This window comes from Bactrocera neohumeralis, chromosome 4, assembly GCF_024586455.1.
Source record: "Bactrocera neohumeralis isolate Rockhampton chromosome 4, APGP_CSIRO_Bneo_wtdbg2-racon-allhic-juicebox.fasta_v2, whole genome shotgun sequence".
Classification (NCBI taxonomy): Eukaryota; Metazoa; Arthropoda; class Insecta; order Diptera; family Tephritidae; genus Bactrocera; species Bactrocera neohumeralis.
In genome coordinates this window covers 2,120,654-2,139,250 of record NC_065921.1, presented here as the reverse complement: position 1 = coordinate 2,139,250, position 18,597 = coordinate 2,120,654, and the positions used below count along the sequence as shown (strand labels likewise).

Below are 18,597 nucleotides of genomic sequence, written 5' to 3'. Positions count from 1 at the left end.
ACTAAAAGCTTTTGACTAATTTGGCAATTTTCTTTCCTTATTAATTGATAACAGACGGACTGAGATTGAAATATTAGACAGTCGAAAAAGTCTTTTCGTATTTTGTTAATAGATGTCGTTGCAGTCGTACGCAGTGCTACCAAAAATTGAAATTTGATTAGAAATACGAAATAACTTTTTCGACTGTCTAATATTTCAATTTCAGTCCTTCAGTTATCAGTTAATTAGGAAAGAACTAAAAAAAGAGGAGGAAACACTTAACACCAGATCGTTTTCATTCTGTCTGTGAATTGAACACCATTTGCAATAACCTAACTTGGCCAGAGCTTCCTCATAGTATAACGGGTTTATTTGTCTTGCGGCTATAATTCTCAAGTATTCCCATTTAAATATTTTTTATTTGTTTTCTTCTTTTACCTCCAGTCAAATGCTCGCACATAAAAATATTCCTCTCAGCCAGATTTGGCTATAAATCACCGCGCGCTTAATTATTTTAACACCGACATTCAGCGGACCTGGTAACTAGTTGGCAATTAATTTGTCGTGTAATAACCTTCGGCGCACAAGCGACATGTCTCACACATGCTGGTAAATACACGACTGGTTAGGGGGGCAGCGAGCCAACAAATACGCCTCGTTTGTGAAGCCAAGGCTGATTTGGCCGAGAACGCACGCGCTTTGGCAGATGGATGAGCTGTGAGGGGGCAGATATTAACCAATTTCATGCACAAATCTTCAGTGCAGCGAAAAGGGGCAGCTGAGAAGAAGACGCGAAGCCTTAAAGACGGCTGGAGGGCAAGGGGCTGCAGCAAGTGCCAGCAGCGCATTGCCGGATTTCGTATTTTGTTGTCGTTTGAATTCTGCGCAAATGTGGAAAAAATCACACACAAAAGTACATGTGTATGTGTGCGCAGATCTACAACTGACACTCGCTCTTCACACGGCGTGGCGTTTGTGTGTCCACTTGTGTCTCTAACTGTGATTGCTTGCGCCAAACGCACGTGTGTGTGTGTTCACCTTCAATTAATGTGACTTTGAACGCATTTTGTCGACCATAATTAATCTTCTGCATGACGAGCAACAAGCGACGAATGCAAAATGGGCGCGTTCCAGCGCGCTGACACACCACTACAGCCAGCGCCGCGCGCATGTGCGACTATGTCTGTCAGCCGCAATGCACACCTATGCGCATGCGTGCCTTGGCATTCCGCTTGTAAGACGCTTTGTGGCCGTTTCTCATACAAATTTGTTCGATGCATGTAATTTTCCACATTTGAATTTTTCATTTATTATTTTTTTTTTGTAATTTTTCTTCAGCTTGTTCTGCGTTGTGATTTAGCATTTGGCCACAAATCAATTTGGCAGTTGCTTTTTGCGCACAACACCTCTCAAGTTAACGCCAAGAATTATGCACCACCACTTGTGCGTGCGTGTGTGTGTGTTGGCCACTGCAGTTTCGCAGCTTGGACTTGTGCAGCGCTAACTAGCTATTCGGAAATTATTTATGCGCCCGGGTATAATTTACGAGCCGCAAGCAAGCTGCGCATGCCGCGGTCAATCGCAAGTCGACACTGCGGCAATGGACTTTGCATGCCGAGGTGCCAATAGCAAATTGATTTCAATATTATGAAAATGTCTGTGCACTTGAGGTTGCCAAATCGCCATGTTTATTCGATTGGACAGCGTTTTATTTGACAAGATTTATGCCACAATTGCAAATTATCAATTATTCACTTTAATTTCCGAAATCAATTTACGCTGAAATATTTGCGTGGCCGCGTGATAATTATGTTATAAGATTGCCAACCGATATGCAGCTCAGAGACACACATTCACACCTATAAGAGGCATAAATTCGCTTAGCTTTAGAGTTGGAAATTGTACTCAGTGAGCATTTGTCTTCGAAGAAAATTTTGAAATTAAATATTAATAAAAATTTTGAGTTTGCGATTTCACATTTCAGTTCTAAATTAGATATACTACATTACCAAGCCACTAGAGGGGTCGTCAATATAGAACAGGAAACAGTATTCAGTAGGGCTGTGCCGAAGCATTCAAGGTATAAAAAGACACTCAACTTCATTTTTATCGGTCAGTTTTTAGTCCAGCTATATGCTCTATTAGTTCGATCTGAGAAATAAGTTCGATCTGAGAAATAAGTTCGAAGATTGTAGCACTTCTTTTTCTTCTTCGCTGTTTGGCGCTAATTACAGATTCCAAGTGTAGCCAGGTCCTTCTCCACCTGGTCTTTCCAATGGAGTGAAGGTCTTCGTCTGCTTCCGCCGGCGGGTACTGCGTCCAATACTCTCTGAGCTGGACGGCATAACCTAGCCGGGTAGCTCGCCTACTCATCAGATGTTGTCATCGTCCATGCCTCTGCACCATATATCAGGGCGGCGATGATGAGTGACTTGTGAAGTTTGGTCTTTGGTCTTTGTTGGGAGAGGACTTTACTTCCACTTATCACATCAGCGAAGTAGAAAAATATCACTTGATTCGATATAGACAAATCATATTTCACATGAAAAAAGAAATTAAACAATATTCATTGACATATTAAAAGAAACCATTGGTTGCGATTCCTTCTTTCTAACAACAAAGTACGACAAGATCCTTCAAGAGTCTAAATTCACTAACTTATTATATCATCGGTTACACAAAACGTTTTGCTACCACAGAGAGACGCAGCCTCCATAAAACCCAACAAATGCAGCATCTCAATGCTGCATGTTTATTTTTAGAACCGAACACCAGTTCGTGCTTGCAAGCAATTTGTGTGCAACATATGCCTTCACTTCCTCAATTTGGTGAAATAAGAAACGCCGATTGCACAAGTTTGCAAATATGCGAGAGAAATGAAGATTCTACTCTAATACTGGTCAGTCGCAGCGCAAAAATGCTTGAACATCGTGGGCTATGCGTGCGCGCACGCGTCGCAAATTGTTGCAAATGTGGCTCATATGACCGAACCAGCCACGTACTGGCAGCCAATACGACTAATGTAAGTAAGGAGTGCAGTGGTATCGCCTAAAGCCCGCTAAGAAAATACATGCTTTCAACCTCAAAAATTCACATCCATGTCTTTGCCACCGATGGGCGCCCATACATGCACTGGCATATAAGTGAGCGTTCTCCGCGTCGCCTGCGCTGCAACTTTATTGCCAAATTCGCTGTACTCACTTTTCGCCTGGGCCCGCGACATATATGTGTATGATTTATGCAGCTAACTTCCTTTTACTGTTAAACGCGGGCGCATGCGCATGCGCACTTGTCGCTTCAGCTTTCGGCTGCCGTCGATGACCAAACCGGGCTGAGTGCACCGTGTGTTGGCGTTGCGTTGCACATACGAGCGCGCATGTGAGCCAAACCAAGACGAGCGCGCACGCACGAAAGCAAATAAATGCACAAATGATTACCTACATTTATGTATATATGTATTTGTGTGTGTGCGGTTGCAAAAATAATTCGTAGCTTGTTTGTTGTCACAGCGTTTGACAATCCCCCAGCGGCGAGTTGCCGCACAACTCACTACTTTAGTGTCTCCGGCCTGGCAGCGGCAGTAACATGCGCGCCCGCGCCGCTCTCTGCGCCTCCGCTGCGGGTTCGTTATCAACTGGCTATTCTTTTTATGTTCCTGTCATGTTTTATGCCATGCCATTGTGGAAAAATAACTGTAATCCACAAATTTCTGTTTTGTTCATTGCTGAAGATTGCCCACTCGCCTGCTCTCTCACATACACACACACACCGTCTGTTCTGCCACAGGTCCGCTTGGTGTTCTTTAGTAAATACCTTTTTATTGTGGGTAAACACATTTTGGCGGCGTGTGTCGCTTTGTGCAGTGCGCGGTGTCTAGTGTGTTATGTCACATTTCTTTTGTCGAATCGGAAAAACTCACTTGACATATGTGACAGTTGCAAACGGCATTGCGCTGTCATTAGCATGCATACATATGGATAGATATTTGTTTAAGCTGCTACACACATTCAGCTGGGCATCGTGGACACAGTAAGACGTAAAAGTCAGCGTTCATTAAGGGGAGAACTCGTGTATATTCACTCTACTGATTGCTTTAGTGGTAAGGTTGAATAATATTTCGTGATATTTCATGGTTTAAGAAATATAGTTGTTGTTGGTGCTGAGGTAAAAGCAAAAAGCAGCAGCGAAGTAATCTCGAAGAATGCTGACATCTTGAATATCCTTGGCCGGATAAAAATCAGAGTTCGGTTACGTAGCTCCGTTTGTCATGGAACAGGTGATCCAAGTAGATGTACTTTTTTCAATAGCATTTTTTTGACATATCACGCGTGAGTCGTGTCAAGCTGTCGTCTTATTTTTGGTCAGTATACGTTTACAAATTGTTAATTTGCTTCGCTCAACTTATGCTCAACATAATCGGCCTACTGAACGTACTTTTCACAATACCATCAACCATCTTGAGACTCAACATTAATTATTAGATAATTCGATCGAATAGACAGATAGCAGTGAAAAAAATATAACAGCCGGAGCTGAGAATGTACACGAAGACCGTAGATAGTAGATTCAACGCCGTTCGGAGCAACTCACACTGACAATAGAACTTGGCGCATTTAACATCGAGATCTTAAATTGAAAGCGTACAAAATACTGCTTGTGTACAAGAACTCTTGAAAAGTTTCAAGAAAATCCGATGTTTTCGAGCCAAATTTTCTTCCGCGCTGAATCCCATTTCTGGCTCAATGGGTATGTAAACAAGGAAAAATGCTGAATTTGGGACGTAGAGCAACCTGAAGAAATTCAAGAGCTGCCATATCATCCAGAAAAAACAACTGTTTGGTGTGCTTGCGAGCCGGTGGAATCATAGATCCATATTTCTTCAAAAATGATGCCGGTGAGAACGTAACCGTCAAAGGCGACCGTTATCGCACCATAATAAGCGACTATTTGATGCCTGAAATTGAAATTCGGATCTCGGCAATAATTGGTTTCAGGAAGACGGTGCCACTTCCCACACATCGCATTAATCAATGGATTTATTGAGTCCAGTCGATTGGCCACAAAGATCGTGTGATATCACACCGTTAGACTTTTTCCTGTGGGGATATGTAAACTCTAAAGACTTAAGGAACCTCTAAATGGTTATTGAATTTTTTCTTTACATTGAAGACTCACTTTTCTGTTTCAAAAAAGCCAAAACTCCTACAGTGAACGAGTCACTTAAGTGAGGGACCATTTAATGATTCGTTAACAGCTAAAATGGCCCAAAACTTAGCGAAACGTAACAAAAACCTGGAATCTTAAATTAAAAATTCTACTTAAGTACAAGTCAATTTATATTCTTAACTCTACAACGAAGTTATATTAAATGTTAGACAATTCTGTGCCATCTTTTGTAAGCTCGGGAGTGAAATTTTCGTAATCATTTCAAATAAGCATCAAGCGAATTCCATAAATATGTATACATAAGTATATATACCCCGGTATGCAGATTTGCTCGACATATTGACAAACCTTTCGACAATGGATGCGACTGCCTGACCTCGTTATTTCCTATGCAATCGAGCTCAGTGCGCCTCACAGGCATCTGCTTACTTATTTCACCTCACTAAAGCGGCCTCAGCACTCACTCCCCCAAAAAAGCACCGTTAGGTGGCAAGTTGAATAGAAAAGGGCAAAATTGAGAGAAAAACTTGAAAAGCGTACACACAAAGCGCTCATAAATCATTTGAAGAAAATCACCTCCACTGACACGTAGCAGTTTTATCGCACCTTTTCATCGCTGGTGAATGTCGACACTCATATTTCTGGGGATATGCATGTAAATGTGCGCACGAGGTGTCGCAGCTGCAGCGGACGTGCTGCTCTAGTCCCAGAGCAGATCATCTGCTTTTCACATTTCTAATATTTTTTTGTGAATTCCTGCATTCACACTACGTGCCTGTGGTGCGAGTGTGTGTGTGAGTAGCAGTTCATGTGTCACAAAGCCAGCAAGCCAGCATACTTATGCACTTACGCTTAGAAGCTTAGTGGTGCAGCCGTGTCAATACAACAGTCATGATGCTGCCAAGCAGATAAATCTCATGGGTTCAGAAGAAATCAGAGAATCACATTTTTTACCGCGAGAATTATGACAAGCACACCGATGCGATCTAAAGGCTTAGCAGCAGCCCACTTCACCGATCTGTTGATAGGCACATGTAAATCGATTTTGCATAGACACAATGGGCCAAACACACAATGCCGTCAAATGGAGGACAAACCTCGACGAGGCGCTGCAGATGGGCGCAGTAAGCGGCTGCAAGAACTCTTTGAGACCACAAAAGGTGCAGGAGAATGCAAAAAAACCTACAGATTTGTATGAGTTGGTGTGTGTAAGTGCATTTCAATAATATGTAATACGACAAAAACATCATAAATCTTCGAAAAATGACAAGCTCTTACGGACACACTCACACTCTCGCACACACGTCGAAGCTGCATTCCTCCACCAGCGAGTAGGTAATGGCGCACAGCAAAGAGAAATGTAATTTCCAGAACGTGACACCAAAGTTAGACTGGCTTATTCAAATAAACCAAGCAATGGCAAATCGCAGCGCGAGGAAAGGATATTCGACCGTAGCCAGAGCACGAGGCATCATTCGGAATTGATGACAAAAGCAGCTGTTGATGCTGTCGCCGCTGACGCAGCTGTTGCCGTTGATGAGGCTGAGACTGATGATATTGCTCGGCAGTTGACACAAAGGCACACATACACACACGCACACATACACGTTTGGTGGCAACTAGCTGCAACCCTGAATAAGCATGCTCGCTGCTGCTGCGCCGAGCTTAGCAGTTGCAATCCAATTGCAAAGCAAAATAATAAAAACACAAACAAAAGGAACAAGTATTTGCTGGCTAAGACGCAGCAATAAAAATGCTCTAAAGCCTGATAAATGTCAACTTGAGTAGGAAAACGTGACATTTATGCGAAATGTTGCAAGCGATAGCAAAGGCGAAGGATGCAGTAGCGGCACGATGCCCGGCGAGCACGTTTATGGGTCCATAATGGAGTGTGTGCGAGTTTTTGCACTGCGCCTCCATTCGCTGGCGGATTTTAGGGTCGAAATCAATTTGAGCGTGCTTAAACAAGCAAAAGAGTATCTGGCATCTCCAGCGAAGGATATCGTCAAATGAGCTTTATTTTACTTTGGCAACGTTGGCAATAAACGGAGAAATGTGAGTGACGCGCATAAATGTTTACGTGTGTATTTTTAAGTGCTTTGTAAGTAAGCCAAGCTGAATAGATGAAGGTCAGTTGGTAGGACGGCTAAATTTACAGAGTGATAAGGCCGCTTTATGGCATTCAGGTCGATCAGTATCTGGGTCAATTATGGAAATAAATGCATATTGCCCATGTTAGATAAATATTAGGCACATACATCACATTAACTTTGTCTAAGGGCCTTCAACGTATATTAATATAAGGTTTTGGCATAGGCTTTGAAATATGAATTGCTGGAAACGCGAACTTTTTGCTTTTTTGGTCTCAAGCTATTTATACATGACAACGGTTTTGCCAAAAGCTCAACCATTTTGAAGTGAGACTGGGAGCTCCTACATAGCACAAGAAAGCAATCCATGTTCATAATATCCATACGTTATACAAGGAACTGATACCATACCTATGAGATCTTACGATTGATTACTTTGTCCATAAGTTGTCCAGAAACCTACACTATCACTATATGATCTTATAACTTTGACCTGCGCTTTTGATAAAGTTGACTTCCCCAAAAACTTAAGCGCAATATATTTTCCACAAAATGATAGACCAACCTTTTGCGGAGGTAAGCAAACCTCTTTTTACGAAGAACGAAAAGATGTTCCGCCAACCGAAGTTCACCTTACATTTATGGCAAAATTTTATCACATATACATAAGTACATATATACGTACCTAACTCCTTTGAGTATATTAACTCAGAAAGCTCTCATTATTTGCTCTATAAAACTTACGCGGTTATAGCCGAGTTAACAATAGCGCGCCAGTCGTTTCTTCTTTTTGGTATGTGGCGCCAATTGGAGATTCCAAGCGAAACGGTAAGGAGTCGCCTTTCCTGAAACCTCATTTGGTGTCGTTTACACAGCCATATTAGTTTTGCGGGGATACCAAATTCAGACATCGCGTCACAAAGGCTGCTCCTTTTCATGCTTAGAAATCGTCTTAGAGATGGTGTGTGTCGATCCTCTATTGACGGGTCTTTTCCTAGATTTGGCGCATGGTGAATACATGGCGCATGGTGGGGGTTCTACAAGAGTATGCTCCGGTCTTGAAACCTTCTGTTAATCGCCGCATTTTTTTGTAGAATTTTCGAGCAATACCCCTGTCGGCCACCTTGTCAAGCTCTTCATACCCACGCATTTTGGCCTCTCGCTTATTTTGTCTGCAAATGCGTCTCACTTCCTTCTTCCACTCTCGGTATCATGTCCCCGTTGTGGTCGATTGTACCGTTGCGAGGTAGACAGTATGTTTTCTCCCCGCTGCGTCACGGCACTCCTCATCATACCAGCTGCTTTTTTCATTATCCTAAAATCAATGCTTCGTTTGCAGTTGTACGTAAGGATAAAATTCCATTCATCCTTTTAAAGGCAGTAGCGGACTTCCAATAGGCCTTTTAGGGTTTTGGGAAATTATATGTTTTGGATTATTTATTCTGCAGTATCTACAATGTAACACGGATTTACCCTACATAAAGGACTTTTGGCACTCGAACTACTTTCCCAAATTTATATGAAAATTTGCACAAATTTCGAAAAAGCTTCACCTTAAGGTTCACTTAAGTGTGTCACAGAATGACCTCTGTTGGACAAATGTATTTGAATGAAAAACATGAATATAAAATGGAAAGAATGCAATCTCAATCTCAATCTAAACTCAAATGCCGAATACTGCAGCTGCCCTCAAACCGAACCAAGTCCCTAAGGATAAAAGCGTCGCAATCAAAAGTCACCGACACTGCACACAGACGCATGTGAGCTCATTGCTGTTGCTGGCTGTTGGCTTTGTAAACACAATGTCGCTTGCTGGCTTTGACATTTTCGCCGAAACGGCATGTCGTAAACCTTTGTGATGGTGCACATATTGCACGAGCAAATATGTATGTTGATATGAGTGTGTGATGTTGATGCCGATGTAGCATACTGATTATCATTAGCATTGCCATCTTCTCAGCTGCGACATCCAAGGCAACTGTGGGCCGCACTGCAGCGAGATAGCGGCATTCCCTAGAAACCCATAAAACGTAAAAATATGCAAACGGCAATAGTAACCCACAGCGGCAGCAACCGCAATCAAATCAAACCCAAACAAACAACACGACCGACCCACCAACCGACCGACCGAGCGCCCGAGCGCCCAATCGACTGACCGACCTACCAACCAAGTAAAGAGCCAGTCAGCCGACCGTCCCACCGCAACAAGCGCACATCACAAAAAACAGCGTGCTCGCATGTACAGTTAGTCAGCAGTTACATAAAGCGCAAACACTCCTTGTACCGTTACTTTTTGCCAACAACTCGTTTATGTGTTCGCAGCCTTTGCATTACCGATTTTAAAACCATCCATCAAATATGCGCGCACACCGCGACACTATCAGCAACCAGCGCCGCCGAGAGACCCCCACCCCGCCGGCACAATGACAATAAGCATCGGCGAATCGCTGTTGTCGCAGCCAAACAAAATTGCCGCAGCAGACACCGCAGGGACTTGGCTGCCTTGGGGGGAATTTGTATTGTGTTTTTATTATTGTTTTATGTGAGCATTTAAATTTTCAGCGCTCGTGCGACCGATTTGTATGTGCACGGGTGTGTGTGTGTCTTCCGAAGAACTCTACTCAACCGCAAAGAAAAATGGCAATTTTTGGTATTTATGTGCGCAGCGCTTTCAAGTGCTTTGCCACTCAAGTTGTCATAGATAGGAGTCTGTCTGTCGCTTATTGCTGCCACATGGCGGTTCCTTTGCGGCGCTTTTGCATAGAAGATGCACTTGCAGGCCAGTTATGCGCTTCTATGTTTCAGACTGAAGTTCACATGTATGTCGGTAAGTGTGTGTGTGTGTACTCATGCATTTTATTCGAGTTCGCTCCGAAATCCCTTGCCATTGCGGCAAATTTTTCTGTGCAATAAATTATGTCAGTGTGCAACATAAAAGCGATGGAAGAAGCAGCACAAGCAGCATTTGCAGAAGTTTTTTTGCTTTGTTGTGACGACTCTGTTTGATCGGTCTGCGGATTAGTTGCAATGGGAAAATTCTAAATTACATTGTTGCAACACTGCCACATTGCCACATTTGCGTTCAGCCCTGAGCACGCAAATGTCTTTTCTATTAATCTCAGTGGGAATTGCTTTGGCTGCAGTGCAACAAACAAGAATAAGCCTTGAACAGACAGCTAAACGGTACTTTAAAAATAGTATTTACATATATTTCAGCTGGATGACAGATTTCTAGATAATTTTTAAAAATAATACTGGCACTTTGCGCGGGGTTTCGGAAAGGTTAATCGGGCACTAAAGGTAGCATCTGCTTCCATCTTGCGCTAGCACCACACAACGGAGACACATTACGCAAACATTTTACATTGCATTTTATTCGCTGGAAATGAAAAATATTCTAAATTAGCACTAGAGTATATACTGGTAATCAAAGAAGAAGTACTTTTTCAACAACTTTTTCTTAACATATCACGCCTGAGTCGCGTCAAGCTGTCATGTTTTTTGTTCAGTATTTAGTCATGGAAAACTGTCCCCCAAACAAACGTTTACAAATCGTTCAACTTTATTACGAAAATTCAACGAACTGAAGCCATCTACCAAGTTACATCACTTCGCTCCATGGGCTCTTGAAAAGTCCCATGAAGTCTGAGGGCCAAATCGGGTGAATACGGTGGACGCTTCAACAATTCGAACTTTAATTCAGGGATTTTAGCCAATGTCAAAATGCTCTTGTGACACGGTGCATTGTGCTGACGAAAAACGATTTTTTCCACTGCAAACCGGGTCTTTTTCACGAATTTTTCCTTCAACTGGTCCAAAAGGTTGCAATAACATTCAGAATTGATTGTTTAACCGGGTTTCAATTAATCCACAAACAAAATTTCTCTCGCATCCCAAAAAACTGATGTCGTAACCTTCTTGGCCGATTTCCGGACACGAACTCGTTTCGAAGCCGAACAACCAGGTTCACACCACTCTTTAGCCTCTTGTTTTGATTCAGGATCATGGTGATAGACCCAAGTCTCATCCATAGTCATGAGTCGACGCACAAAATCCACTTTATCCTTTTTAAAACGCTCCAAATGTTGCTGAAAAAGTCGCATTCGAATGTGTTTTTGTTCCATTGTTAGCGAATGCGACACCCATTGTGCACACAGCTTTCTAAAACCCAAAATTTCACTTAAAATATGGCTCACACTGCCTAATGAGATGTGTAGAGCCTCTACTAAATCTTTCTCAGTCAATCGACGATCTTCCAAAACCATATCCTGTATTTTGGCTATGATTTCTGGTGTTGATGCGCTTTTTGGACGTCCTTCACGTGTATTATATTCAGCAATCCATCTTTCTACTGTTCTAATTGTAGGTGAACAATCATTATACACTTTTAACATTCGTTTGTGAATTTCTTTTGGTGCTACACCTTCCAAAAATAAGAATTTTATCACTGCACGATATTCAATTTTTTCCATTGTGACAATAAATGGCTTGTAAACTTTGAATGAATTGACAGATTGAAATGAAATTTCACATACGTCCATATGAAGAGTGTATCAACAAAATTCTCTCTTAGCTAACGACAAAACTTATTGAACAACAACCTTTTCTGCCTTTGGAAATTCCAAGTTTTACGAGTGATACGGAAAATTTCTCCAGTCATAAGCAGATTCATCACCAACAACGGTTTGGGAACAAACAAGGCCTGTGATAATTTCACTAGTAACTTCAAAAACAGTATGAAATTTGCCATTTTATGACGTTTGTCGATCCCTTGTGTCTATAGCGGGCATTCTCCTGTGGCAACAGCAATAACTCAAGCCGACCACCAACGCAAAGCAAATTTGAATATGGAAAGAAATTCGCTTAATTACAAACTGGGTTAGTTTAGACTAAAAATGTGAGCGCTAATGAGTTGCACAAAATGCCTGAAGTCTGTGTGATGCCAAACGTCAAAATAAAAAAATAAATTAAACAAACAAGCCATGGCAATAATGAACAGTCAAATGAGACTTCACTACGCGCAGCAGAGGAGTTGGATCCTACGCAAATGCTCCTCCGTGGCTTACTTGTGAGCTGGCATAGCAGCTTGCGTAAAAACGGTTGTTTGTGAGTGCGTGTGTGTGTGTAGAAGCGCACCAAATGCAAATGACGCAAAAGGGAGTGTACCAGAGTGCGCGTCAGCTAATTAAAGAAAAAAGGAGGCTGCTGCGGTTGGCCATAGAAATGCCTCCAGATGCTGTTTACAAGCCCGTGTTACCTTAAACAAGTGCGTGGGCTGCAACAACAAGCGCCTGGAGCGAGCGGAGTGCTGTTGCCGCGAGCCAAGAAGTTGCATGCAATTTCAGTTGCAAATCAAACAAAACAGTTATAACTGCTGTCAAGTGTGTGAGTGTATGTGTGAGCATATATTCAAAATTATACGAGACAACTGTTGGTACTTTGAATTGTTTTGTGTAAAGCACGGTCTGGCTGGCGTGAATTGCTGGAAATGTGCACAAAATTGTGAAAGAGAAGTACTTAATGATCGACAAACAGTCGGCACTCGAAAGAAAGCCAGAAAGCGCAGCGGTCCAACGAAGAGTGGCTACTTGTTTCAACAACTGGCAGCGATATTTGTGGTGCGACTTGATTTGTTAGGAGTGGCAGAGGCCCCGAGGGAATTGTTTTTTCTATGGACGGACACTGGACACATTTTTGTGTTTTTACAACAAGTAGGTTTTAGGGTTACACAAATAAAAACAAATGATTCAATGAAAATTCGAGATTACTCGATCATTTTTAGTAACGGCAATATAGCATAATTTTCTATTCAGTCTTATGCTTTAATAGGAATTTTATTGAAGACATATTATATACATAAATCGGAAGTATTTCATTCAATAAAGAGTAGTGTTTTTTAAGAAAATTTTTTGCATGAACTACGAGTCTTCAGTTGTCAGGTAAACTTTTACACCATTTGAAAGAAAACACTGAATTCTAATCCATATAGATGCGAATTTATTGCTTTCTGCAAAGTACAATTCTACCAAGTCTCCAAAACCGCACCCAGACTACTCTCCCAGTGTCGGCAAACTGATTTCGCATAAGATTCTGTAGCGCCACTACATCGATTTGATTTGAAAAAGAAACCAAACGGCCGATATTAGCCATCGTTTGCGCGCGCGCAGCATAAATCTGTCAAAATTTGACATATGCGCTGTCAAATGTCAGCCCAAGCCAAAGCACATGCAAATATCCATGAAATTTGAATACAACACACACACATCCCCATGTGCTCGCATAACTAAATGTATGTACGTGTGTGAGTGCACTTCAATAGCGGCGCTCAATTGTAACGCCAATTGTCTTTCCCGCTAACAATGGGTAAGGCACTTTTGCTAAGCGTTCCACACTTTTTTCATTATTGCTTGTATTGATTGTTCGCTTTTGCTTTGTACACGCGATAATTGTATGCGCAAGTGTGTGTCTACTGGAGACCGCAAGCATTACTACTGACACACTCAGCGCGTTCGATTGGCCGCTGGCTCGAATGACCGTTAAATTTTGAAAAGTGTGAATATGGTGAATGACCCTTTGATGTCTCTGCGCTTTTACTCGAAAATGAATGAATGTGCCTCGTGGGCGATGGCAATCGCTGACACACTGCCCGCAGAATTCACTATTTCCAACACTCGATGTTCTACTTTTCGGACTAGAATAACTTTGCTCCTACAAAAAACGCTATAAACCCATAGCCGGCGGCGGTGTATGGCTGGAACCAACCTGCAGCCCACATTCTGTCCTCTGCCTTTTAAGCGTTTATCGATTTGCTTACCTTTGCTTTCATTCTTATCGCCTTCGGATGCCGACAAATGTTTTTATTCGATTTGTTTTTTTAACATTTTTCTCTTAATTGTTTGCATACTTCACTACTTTTCTCCAAATTGAAGAAATTTTATTGAAGCGTTTAACATTGACTTTGTTTCATCTTTCGCCTATGTTCGTCTTTGAGTTCCCTCCAGCGTTTTTAAAGCATGTAGTTCAAACTGCGCTGGCAAGCGACCATCTGTGGGTAATCAACACATTTGAGAGCCTCCACCATTAACTGTTCGAACTGAATGGGTGTGACGTTGTTCCTAATTGTTGGCGCATTGATGAATGTGTAGACGCAGGCAAATGCAAATTCCGACAACATGTAGTAACAACAAAAACTCAATATTGCATTGAGTTCACACTTTTAAATCCAATGAGAGATTAGCTTAATTTATATATGTTGCCTTAGCTCAGACAATTTCTGGACGTTTTTTATTTTTTATTTAAACAAAGAATTATAAAAAATAATTTCTACTATTTTCTCTTTTCCAGATTATAACCAGCATAAAAGGTAAGATGTTGTGATTTTCATTCAACTTGAGAAAAGGTGAACTGAAGTTTTGTAAAAAATTATTTTATCAATCTTAAAATAAGGAGAGAAGTCGCTGGAAATGATGCGTAGTGAGATTTTCTACGGATGCGTCGAAGTTATAAGGGAAAACTGGCGCGGAAGTGTTCTGTAGAGAACTCTCCGTCAATCTTAGCTTTTGGCTACCGGATTAATGTAGTGTTTTTCAGGCAGAAGTAGCTGCTATCAAGGTGGCGGTAGACATGGTGCTACATAGTGATGCTTCATACAGGTAGGTGAGCATTAACTCCGACAGCAGAGCAGCAAAACTTACGCGAAGCTCGCCAATTGTTCGCTCAAAGGTAGTCAAGGAGTGTCTGTCCTTCCTAGAAATAGAGAAGTAACATCAAGCTTCTTCATCATCAGACTTGTTTGGGTGCCTGGTGTCAATGAAATCTTTGGCAACTGCAAAGCCGTTGATTTAGTCAGAGGGTGCCCCCCTTTACTCTGCTTACACTGGAATGGGACAGAGTTGGATTTCTATTGGCGTCTTGTCTTCTAGCACTGTGCGATGGCGATCCTTTTGGTCTAGAGTAGAACGCAAGAGATTAACTGAACTTCTAGCTTTGAGCAAAGGCCTCTATGCCGTAAGGCTAAAAATATTGGCGAACATTCGCTGGAAAAGTTGTATATTCACACGAATATAGAAAAAAAAGTGCACGAATCCGAGACAAAATTTATCGATTGCGTTGGCTCGGGCAGTATCAACGGAACAGTCCGGGTCATATTTGATCACATGTTATGTACAGACTAGACCCTACAAATTGAAGTGGGACGAAGTTTTTAGGTTTAGGAGACGCGTTAATCTTTTCGTAACATTAGATTATCTCATAAAATTTCAAACCAAATTAGTACACTCCAGCTTTGAGAGCACTGCAAGCAGTTTCAAAAGTAAATAAAAAGTTATAAGACAGCACTCTTTTGACATCTTTTGACCGGAACTATCCATTACTCTACTGTACACTTGAAAATAAAAAAATAAAAATTTCAGATTTCGCTTTTGTAATTATAATGTGATCTCAAAAGCATGTAAATATGTAAATGTACATACATGTATGAGTTTGTCTTTATCTTTCAACCACAAATCTAATATATTAAAATAATTCCGCCTCCACGTAAAATCTCACCCGACTGCATATCTGCATATTAAGTGAGCTAAATAAGAACGAAAAAAAAGAAGAATGAAATAGTTGTGCTTATTACGACAGCGCTCGCTCTATGCAAATGATGTTTATTGTTGACATTAAGTCGCAAGTAAATCATGACTAACGCCGAGAATATTACACAAAATGCCAGAGAACGCTGACAAGAAAACGAAAACGAAATCAAGGACAGCTTTTTAGGCTAAACTTTGCATATAATTATGTCTTAATATGCAACAACAATAACATATAGTTCACAAAGCAACAACAAAGCATTACATTTGCGTTGTCTGCGTGTGTGAAAAAGAAATCTTGGAAATCTTGACATTAGATTGCATTCAAAGTGGAAGTGGAAGTCCTGTTATTCTGGGTCAAGCTACAATAACAGCAATCGCTGACACTGGAACTGCTGGTTAAGCCAATGCGAAATGCACACATTATGAGCGAACGAACAGAATTGATGTTGACGGAAGACCGGTGGTCGAACAAAGGGGTCAGTAGGAAAAGTGCGGAAAAAGAAGTACTCGTAGTAGATTGATTTCTCGAAGTATTGAGGGCGGGAAAATATCAATTTCTTAAAAATCTATTATATTTTTGTTTTAACATCTGGTATAGTTTGTTCGATTCGCTGGAGAGTAGCGCTTGGCAAATCGAAGACAGCTTGTGTTAATGAGAATATTGCTGAGCAGAGTTTTGTTGTTTGACTCAGCGATTTATGTAGAACTAAGGGCGAATAATATATTTGGAAAAAAATTAAAATCCACAGCTAATGTACACAATCAGAACAATCTTGATTAGCCGAAAAAGTCTTTTCGTATTTTGTCAATAGATGTCGTTGCAGTCATATATCTCCGAAAATTTCGAAATTTGGATTTACAGAAAAATGGCAAAAAGTGGTCGAGCAAAGCTGTACATATTTGTATATTTATTTATTAGTATAAATATAAAAAAAATAAGTTGGAGTTTGATTAGAAATACGAAAAGACTTTTTCGACTACCTACTATATGTATGTATGTATATGTAAGTAAACAGGAAAAAATTCAAGCAGGGGTCTGTTCTTGCAACTAATGATTTCTTAGTGCACATTCCGCACACTCCAAGCCGGTTCACGCACATACACACACACGAATGCATATTAGTGTACTCGTTTAGTCAGCATATCATTAAGTGTAATTCATTTCATTATTATCGAGGAAACTTTTTTCTCTTTCTGTGCGTGTACGAGCACATGCATTAACAAAAGCCCGATTGCGTTCGGCGACTCTCGGTCATATTCAAATTGTGTCAATTCAGAGTTTAACTCCAGCGCGCTTAACCCACTAACAACATATGGCACTATGGCACACACACGCGCATTAGTAGCCGAGCATCTAGTTCAGGCGGCCGCCACAAACAAAACGGCAAACATTGAGTCAGTCGGACAGCACTGCAACACACACCGTCCGTCAAACGGCAATTTATCTATTTATCGCGCGGCAAATCAGTCTGGCAATTTGGTTGAACGAACTAGTTTCATTTGTTCAGCGCATTTAATTGTTGTTATTGTTCACGCGCGTTGCTCGTTCGTCGAGCTGGTTCGCTTTCCTGTTTGGCCCCGACCAAGCGTCGCTGGAAAAATGTTGCTGCCAACAATAAACGGGAAATCTTAATTTTTCACCTTTTTCCGTTTTCTAATCCATCACTCAACGCACAGCGAACACAAACAATTCAAATTAGACATATTAATTAGAGAGCGATGTGTGGAGATGAAGCACAACTTGTTGTTTTTGTTGCGATTTTGTGTCTTGCATCTTTCGTCAACTTGACTTTTGATTAAAATTCAACCATTTGAGGCAGCCGCCGACGTCCAAGCTTAATGACACTCTGCGGCACACTTGCACACGCACACACAAGTACTTGTATGTTACCGCTTCAATATCGGCTAACCCATAATTTTTCGAATTTGTCGTTTGCGGCCATTCTCTCTATGTCTCCAGTCGTGTTGCATGCAACAACACGGCAACCAGCTTATTATGTTGTTGTAAATTTATTTTGTTGCTGCTAAGTATAAAGCCGATATAAACTTATGTGTAGAACCGCTTGAAGCCGTAAAGATTACACACCCATGTGTGCCTGTGTGTGTGTTCCAGTCGGCAGAGCGGTTGGCCAATTTTCTTGGCCATTTGTCGTTAGAAAATATTGTCTGCTCGCCATTTCCAATCTCGATTCATGTTATTTTTAGATCAATTCCTTGCAGCAGACGCACATACACAAACACATATAGAGCAAAATTATAGTGCTTTGTTTGAGGTTAATGTCGTTTGGGGCCTGGAGACACTATTTTACTTTTCTTTATGAGGGCAAGAGGAGGCTATGATTTGTATGTAATATCGAGTGAACGCAGCTACACTACACACTTCCAAATGTTGTTCTATTTAATGATTTGTGTCAGAAATCTATTGTCAATTAAGTGATTACATGTAAACCTGCAACTTCTTTTCTTCTCTTTGGTTTTTAATAACCTAAATCATTTCGAGACATTAATTTGATCCAACGTCATTTAGTCACTAAGTAAAATATAAAGTCTCTTCGTATTTCTAATCAAACTTCAATTTATTTTTTTAATATTTGTAATGAACTTTAATGAACCAAAATGTACCTTTTAGTCGTCCACTTTTTGCAATTTTTCCACTAGAGACATTATTCCAGCCGTGTAAAACTTTTCTGGTTTTTCGGAGAAAAGCTGCTTAAAGTAATTTTCACAGACTTGTCTTGAAGTCAACTTTACTCCATTAATGGAGTTCTGCAATGACCGAAACA

General features: G+C 41.1%; 1 protein-coding gene across 7 annotated transcripts in view; it reads left to right on the top strand.

The window, feature by feature from the left end:
- The window catches only part of LOC126756348 (uncharacterized), a 174,860-nt gene that overhangs the window by 84,791 nt on the left and 71,472 nt on the right, over positions 1–18,597 (top strand). For all 7 annotated transcript variants that reach the window (XM_050469342.1, XM_050469340.1, XM_050469347.1 and 4 more), the window contains one exon: positions 14,580–14,598. The gene's annotated coding sequence lies outside the window, so the exon portion shown is untranslated. The remainder of the gene's footprint in view (positions 1–14,579; positions 14,599–18,597) is intronic.